Source organism: Vidua chalybeata, chromosome 6 (assembly GCF_026979565.1).
Source record: "Vidua chalybeata isolate OUT-0048 chromosome 6, bVidCha1 merged haplotype, whole genome shotgun sequence".
NCBI classification, from domain to species: Eukaryota; Metazoa; Chordata; class Aves; order Passeriformes; family Viduidae; genus Vidua; species Vidua chalybeata.
In genome coordinates this window covers 7,056,626-7,064,369 of record NC_071535.1, presented here as the reverse complement: position 1 = coordinate 7,064,369, position 7,744 = coordinate 7,056,626, and positions in this window count along the sequence as shown.

Sequence of the window (7,744 nt, the reverse complement as noted above, 5' to 3'; positions counted from 1 at the left end):
CTGACCAGATTTTATATCCACTGTTTTACTGTGCTCCACTTCAGCTATCTACAGCATGCTTTTGCTAGCAGCAAGAAATATTCACAGTAAAGAGTTTGCTGGTCCATTCCTTGAGAGATAGAACGTAAGCTCAGCAGGCAGACATTCCAGAATATTTTCTCAGATTTCATTCTACTAAGACTAGGAGGGCATTACAATTCTGTCTTAATTAGCATGTTAGACAAATGTCCATCTGTGAGAATCATTAACAAAATTCCAGCTGACTCAGCTGAGACAGGATTTTACTCAGAATAAAAGGCAGGTTTTCATGTCTAGGTTAATGATGAGACAAATCTAGAACAGTTTGCTTTGTTTAAGGGACTAAAACATATGCACAAACTTTTGTTACCTGTGGATGGTGCTAAACATATCAGAGCTGGGATTTCATGCAGCATTGTAAGAGTGTTTCACAGCTTGAAAGGCAGGAATAAGCAATGCCTTGGTTTCTGTGCTCTTTCAGTGAATTAGTGATGGTGGAGAGAAAGTAAGGGCATGATGACTCATTTATTAGGTTCTTTTAAGTCATTAAAAATCAGGTATCAAAAAATTGCATTGAAAAAGCTTCATTTTAAATAAGTTAGAATAAAATTGCAGAGACAAAGATATTTAGTCTTGAATTTGCTGTTAATGTGAAGATGCACAACCAAATGAATACAATTGGAATAGTCTTTTACAGAAATTCCAGTAAGAAAATCAATTTACTATAGCTAAAACCAGATAAGCAGCCAAAGGAGTTCTGCATTTTGTACATATTCAGACATAGATTTCATTTCCATGCCATCATAGAAAAGATTGCTTATTCAAATTTTATGACTAAAAAGACAAATGTTTTACACTTTTTATTTACTCTTTGGATGCCTAAATTAATCCTACAGCATGAATCATTTGCATTGTGAAGAGACTATCTGGAAAAAAAGCACCATAAATAACACCATTTTATCTGGGGGAGGAGAAAGTAGAATAAGACATATTGCAAATTGGTCTGACAGCAAAAAAGTCCACAGCTTTTTCTTCATTCTTTATGTCACTGAGTTCTGAAAAAATTATTCCCTGACAACATTTCTGCAAGGAAGGTTTTCTTTTGCCAAAGACTCCTCTGGTCACCTCCATTACTTCTCAGCCTCACGAAACAGGAGGTTATTTGAGGAGCCTGAGGATGCTCAAGGGAAAGCCAATGTCTGCTTAGCCAGGAGCAATGAATCCTGCATTTCCTGGCATACATGCCAAGCAGAACCTCCCACCCTGTCTTTTGGAGCTCTGGCAGGTCAGATCTGCCAAGCTGGTAGAGCATGAACTGCAGAAATAGATGAGTTCCCATCATTTGGGGATGTGTCCCACTTGTCCGTCCAACATCAGACTTGTTGCCTATAGATTGCCAGGGGTCAGGTTTTAAGGGGCTGTAATGACTCTTTTGTGCATTGGCAAATGGACTTTTAATCTTTTCCCTGGTCTTTATGCCTAGTGAAGAACAGCTGCTACCAGGGAAAGTCTCATCTTTGCTTTCATCAAAAATGAGATAATATCTCCCCTGAGAGTGTAGGATTTTTCAATTCCTGCTCTGTCCCTATTGCCTGATTTACTTGTTTTTCTTCACATATTGACTTTTTTAGCCACCATCCTCTCAAATTTCTGCCTGGCATGAGTGTGTTGCTGCAGGCTCTGCTCTCTTCATGCTGCTGTATATCCTCACAGACCTCAGTGGGGAAACTGCTGTGGGAAAAGGGAATAAATGAGGTGGGATTTCAGTCCTCAATTTATTTATAATACAAGAGCTGTTGATTTGTTGTAAGAGTAAAGAGAAGGAACTTGACTTGAGTCAAAAAATCTCAGCCCCTGTGCCAGCTCATGTCTATACCCTGCCAAGAACAGAGACAGTTATTCAGAAACCCTCCAAGCTGTGTCAAAGTTCTACTGGGCAAAATGAGGCATTTTATCCATATGCTTTTTCCCTTGTTGAGGGCAGATGATTGAGCATGGCACTTGGCTTCTCAGCAGACTAGAGTGATGTAGCATCTTGGATGGTGACGTGGGCAGTGGGATCTAGGACCCCCTCAGCAAGTTTGCTGATAACACCAAGCTCTGTGGTGCAGTCTCTCTGCTCTGCCCTTGTGGAAGCCCACCTGGAGTGCTGCATCCATCTCTGGGACCCTCAGCATAAGGAAGATGAAGAACATAAGATTCAGTGAGTCCAGAGGAGGCCATGAAATTCATCACAGGGCTGGAGCACATCTCGTATGAACACAGGCTGAGAGAGCTGGAGTTGTTCAGACTGGAGAGGAGAAAGCTCTGGTACTTCCAGTGCCTAAAGGGGCTCCAAAAGAGCTGAAGAGGGACTTTCTACCAGGCTCTGTAGTGATAGAACAAGACAGAATGGCTTCAAACTGAAAGAGAGGAAGTTTAGATTGGATATTAGGAAGAAATACTTTACTGTGAGGGTGGTGAGTCACTGGCACGGGTTTTCCAGAGAAACTGTGGTTGCCCCATCCCTGGGAGAGTTCAAAGGCAGGTTGGATTGAGTTCTGAGCAGTCTGGTCTCATGGAATGTGTCCCTGCCCATGGCCGGGGGGCTTGAAATTAGGTAATCTTCAAGGTCCCTTCTAACCCATACCCTTCACAGACTCAGTTATATTTCTGTGAATACACTTTTTGCAAATGACCAGAAAGAAATGGAGTGGAGGAAGGCACATGTATGCTTGTTCTAGGACACTGTCATTAAGAGAGAAATGTTGATTGGAGGAATTAATTCCTCCTGGATCCAAGGAACGGGTGTATTCCATGCTGTTGGGACAGAGCTATGGTGTGGCAATCAAAATAAGAATAAATTTTTTAGAATTAGCTTCCCAAATTGGTATGTGCTGAGAGATCCAAGTGTGCTTCAGAGATGCTGGATGCAGCTGGACATCTCAGATCTGTGAAAATCTAAATCCCCATGCTGCTCTTCCCTGCCCTTTCTTTCATCAAAGGAGATACTTTTTTCTTTTTTAATAATGAAGTTCTTACTGGAAAAGGGTGCTATTCTTTGTACTGGCTTCTGCCATGATACTGCTGCAGGTTGAAGCATGATTACAAAGTCCTCTGATAGATCCTTGTATTCATAACTTGTGTAATAGTTTAAATAGATGTTTCTTTTCTAATGGAACACACTAAAATTTTCATGCTGAAATGCAAATATTCTTTTGGACCAAAAACTCCACACAGTACTTTGAAATAATTACATGGAGAGTAAAGGAGCTGAAGTGTCTCAGTTTGTATTTGTATTCTTGAGCAGGACAGTGGCTTAACTTAAAGGCTAAAGAGTGCTCATTTTGCTTATTCCATAGTATTTTTTCCTGTGTGGTTTCGAACTGCACGATTTTATTTAGAGTAGGTGTTGATGTCATTGAGGACAGGTTATTAATTTTGTAGGGATGAGTACAATATCTGAAGTTTGGACAGATAGCTGTGTTTGCATTTTGCTTGCCTATCTCTCCCCTACTTGTTGCATCCAGTCCTTCTCAGGTAATAATAAACTTGTTTACTTGCCTGCCTTCTGTTGGCAATATCTGGCCCTGCTGTGTTTAATGAGTAATAAGTTTGTCACAAAACCTGAAGCACAAGTATCATACGCATCAGGAATGACTTTCCTTTAGTAATCACTTTTCCAGGAGATGATTCAGTTTATTGTTGCAGGGAGTTGTGTAAAATGTAACAGAATATTAATAGAATGCTGTGCGAGATAACTGAGGATCTTTGGCTGTGGGGTGGTGGAATGCACGCTTGCTGAATCACCTCTATTAAACCCAAAGGCTCAATGATTGCACTTTAGTCTAAGCCTAGCAGAGAAAAAGGTCATCTTGATTCTCTATTGCAAAAAATCTTTACTCCTAATATATATAAAATGCTAAGCACTTTGTAGTGTATTTTGATAGAAGAGTGCCTGAGAACATCCGTCACTCCCTTGCTTTTTGAAGTGTTGTACTTTTCTAGTAAAAGCTATTGTACTATGTTCCCAAGCAGACACCCTGCCCTCTCTACCTATTTTTCCCTTTTCCAAAGCTAAAAAAAAAAAAAACAAACAAAAAAACCCCCAAACAACCAAACAAACATAAAACTAAAAATAAAAATTTAATTAGTTTTTTTTCCCCACAAGGCTTTTTAAGAGGTACTTGGTATAGGTAATGTGCAATAAGAGGCTTTCGAGTTTGTTGAAATACGTCAGATGGCTTAATTATTTACCCATGTGTCTGACTATGACATCTAAACCAGTCCTTGTGCCTCATCTGGCATGTCTTGCATGGTGACTCAAGATACATTCAGTTGTTGTAGAGTTATTCAAAGACAAGAAACCTAAGATTTTAGTTTTGGTTGTTTTTTTTTTTTTTTTTCTTTTTTTTTTATTTGGTGGAGAACGTTAATAGCGTTCGTTTTTTCCCCAACATCCTCATGGATAGTGGTGGCATCCTCAGGGTACTGGAGCTGATGGAGCTGCTTTATGTCAGAAGTGAATCCTGCCTGTAGTGTCTTAGATTTGTGAATGGTAAGTGTTACTCGAGGAACTGGCCAGAATGGCTGTTGTTTACTTAATAATGGCATTTCAGTTGTTAAATCTCTCGCTAAGCTAAACTGACTTCAGTGGATTGAAACATTTGCAGGCTCCCAGGAGGCTGGAATAGAAAAATAATAGACACCTGCTTTGTTTCTATGTACAGATCTAGTGCAGAGCTGTTAGACTGCATCTAAATAATGTATTTTATCATTGAAACTTGCTTTTAAAATCTTTTTCAGAGGAAGAGGGAGTGTTGGGACAGGAGTGCACTTTAGGAAATAATTAATTTCTTTTTAATGAGTAGCATCTAAGATATGAGGACATTATACCAGGATGGAACAAATTTATTAGCCTATTATTGCACTATTTATTGTAATCCTTGTATTAAATGTGGTTGTGCTTCCTTTTGAGGTGTTTGTGCAGTTTTTCTCGAGTCTGAGACCTTGAGATCTGTTTCCCTCAGTCTTCAGTTCTTCTTTAAGACACACACCTTTACAGACCAGCAGCCAATTTTTAGGACTTTCTGAGCAGTTTCACTTTAATTGTGAGGCTCTGGGCTTCCCATTTTAAATTCTCTGGGTGTAAAGAAATGTGATCAATGTGATCTCATGCAGATCCATAGTCTACTGTGGCTAGACTATTTCTGCTACCCCAAGTTAATAATCTCAGGTCAATACTGTTATTTTGTCACTACATTACAGCCTGCTGAAGACCATGAGTACAGTTTTCTTTAACCTGCTGGACCCCAGAGTCTCCTTCTCTTGTAAATAATTTATGAGCAGTGTGTTTTTCAGGAAGGCTGTACTGACTTCTTATGCTTGTGTGAACTCTTCCCCTAAAACAAGCTTCACTCTTGCTGCTGGTAACTTCTGTGTATGTTTCTAAATGCTGTGTGTTGCCCTTTGGAGACAATATCTCCTTCTGCTAAGCACACACACATTAGTGGATTTCCTCTGCAGAAAACCATTACTCAAATCTCAGCTGATTTCTGTTCATAAAATTCCATAGTAGCTAGCCAGTTTTTCTGCTGCAAAAGCTGGCACAGCAGAATGCCTCTAGCTGTTTGTAACACAGATGTTGCTGTCATGCTGCTCAGGTCCTTCCCTCCGAAGGGTTTGGGGTTCCCCTGTGCTGTGTGCCCTTCCAAAGGAGGCTGAGGGACAAAGTAAGCACAGACAGCTTTTGTTGGACATTCCAGATCCTCTGGCAGAGTGCCCATGCTCATCCTGGATACCTGCAGCCTCTGAGACTGCAAGGGGATTACAGTTTTGCTTATACTGAATTTTTAAATGTGTGCTGAATCCATTGAGCTCATTGGGCTCACTTGTAGTAACCCCTGAAAATACTCCTAATTTTTTTTTTTTTTTTTTGTTCCATCATTTCCTTCTAAGAAATTACCCACCCCATAATCTGGGAGTGAGAGCACCTTTGGGTTTATCAGTGGGTTTTTTTTGCAGTGAAGTTTGCATGATGCCTGGTTTTTCCTGGAGGAGGCTGTGAAGCATCTGGTGGGGGCAGATGAAGTGTGTGGGTTGTGTGAGGGGTGAGGTCAGAATCTCCTGCTTTGACTGCTCTGGAGTTCCAGTCCAAGAACTGCTGGACACAAACAGCTGCTGAGATATCTCATTTTCCTGTTTCCCACAAAGGAAAAAACAGCAGCTGGGTCTAAAGTGCCTGAGCTGATTTAAATGAGTTATCTGTTATTTCTACACATATCTTCAGTTTCATCGCCAGAGTGAGGAGGGAGGAAGGACTCCCAACTATCCATTTTAGTCAAAAAGACTATTTCTTACATTTCATGCTTCTACTCTGTCCTCACCCTTAAAGGAGAAAAATGTATCAATGCCCCAAGGTGGCACATTAGAAATGCCATCGGGCTGAGAGCTTTGGGGACAGGGAGGTTGCTGGCACTTCAACAAACCCATGCTTGACTCTTCCTCATCTTGCTTTATGGTCATGTGAGGCAAAAAAAGGTAAGAACATATAGCATCTGTACCTTGGCCACCTGTGGAATAGCAAAGCTGTGGGTGAATGTTTAGTTGTCCTGTGGTTTCTCATGTTAGGATCTTAATACCACTTGTAAAAGTACATTGTAATATCAGTTCAGGGGGCTGAAACCTGCTATTTTGGATACAGAATTGTTCTGAATTGCAAACTAGGTCTGTCTTCAGAGCTGGAATGAATTGCAGATGAAACTCTTAGTGAAGAATAAAGAAAAAATGTTTTTAATGCTACAGTAAAATAATGCTGCTAGGACAGGGGTCTGTCTCAGGAGGATAATTTTGGCGGGCTTTTTTTTTTTCCTTTTCAAAATTCTTTTCTCTCCTAAATAATTTGTATATGCCTAAATCTGACAAGGAGTAATTACTGTGGGCAATTTAAGGTCTTTGTTTTGATAGCTGAGTGAGATGGGAGAAAGGACAGGGGGTAGTTGGGATGAGGATGAAGAGTTGCTGGGACTTCTGGACTTTATGAAATCACTCGAGTTTTATTGTCAGCTTTGGAAATATCTGCATTTTATGACTTCTACTTTTCTAATGGCTCTGTTCAGAGCTGCCGTGCCCAGGGACCTCTCAGTGATGAAGTTGCACCTTGCTGACATCCACTACCTGTCTGCTTCCTCTGTGTGAGGGATGTGCAGTGGAGTTCTGGATTTGGAAGGTGTAGGGGATATGCATGTGTGTGTGTGTTTGTCTGTTTTCAAAATATCTGCTGTTACATGTTTGTGATGGAAAAGGGAAGCACCCTGAAGTACAAGGCTGAAGACTGTAGTGCAGTTAACAGCAGGAGATGGTGAGTTTTGTAAAGAGAATTGATTTCTCCTCCATAGCTGTGGACCTTGGGGTAATTTTATCTCTGATAGAGAGCAGATTTACCCTGGTTCTAACTCCTGGTAAGATCCAAGTTGTCACCTTCATCTTTGTTTCAAGCAGACCTCAAATAGTTTTGTTCTTAAAATTATTATTATTTTTTAAGGGAGTCTGAACTCAGTGTGTGTTTTAGCTTTTATTTTTAAGGATATTCTAGAAAGCTTTCTTTTTCTTAAAGGTAGTAAATTTGTACATCGACTATTTAAGTGCATTTGATATGTAATCTGTTCTAATGAGATGTTATGTTTTCTGGTTTACTGTTCCTTTTTTATTTTATAGAAAAGACTTAATGCAGAGCTTTTTTACTTTT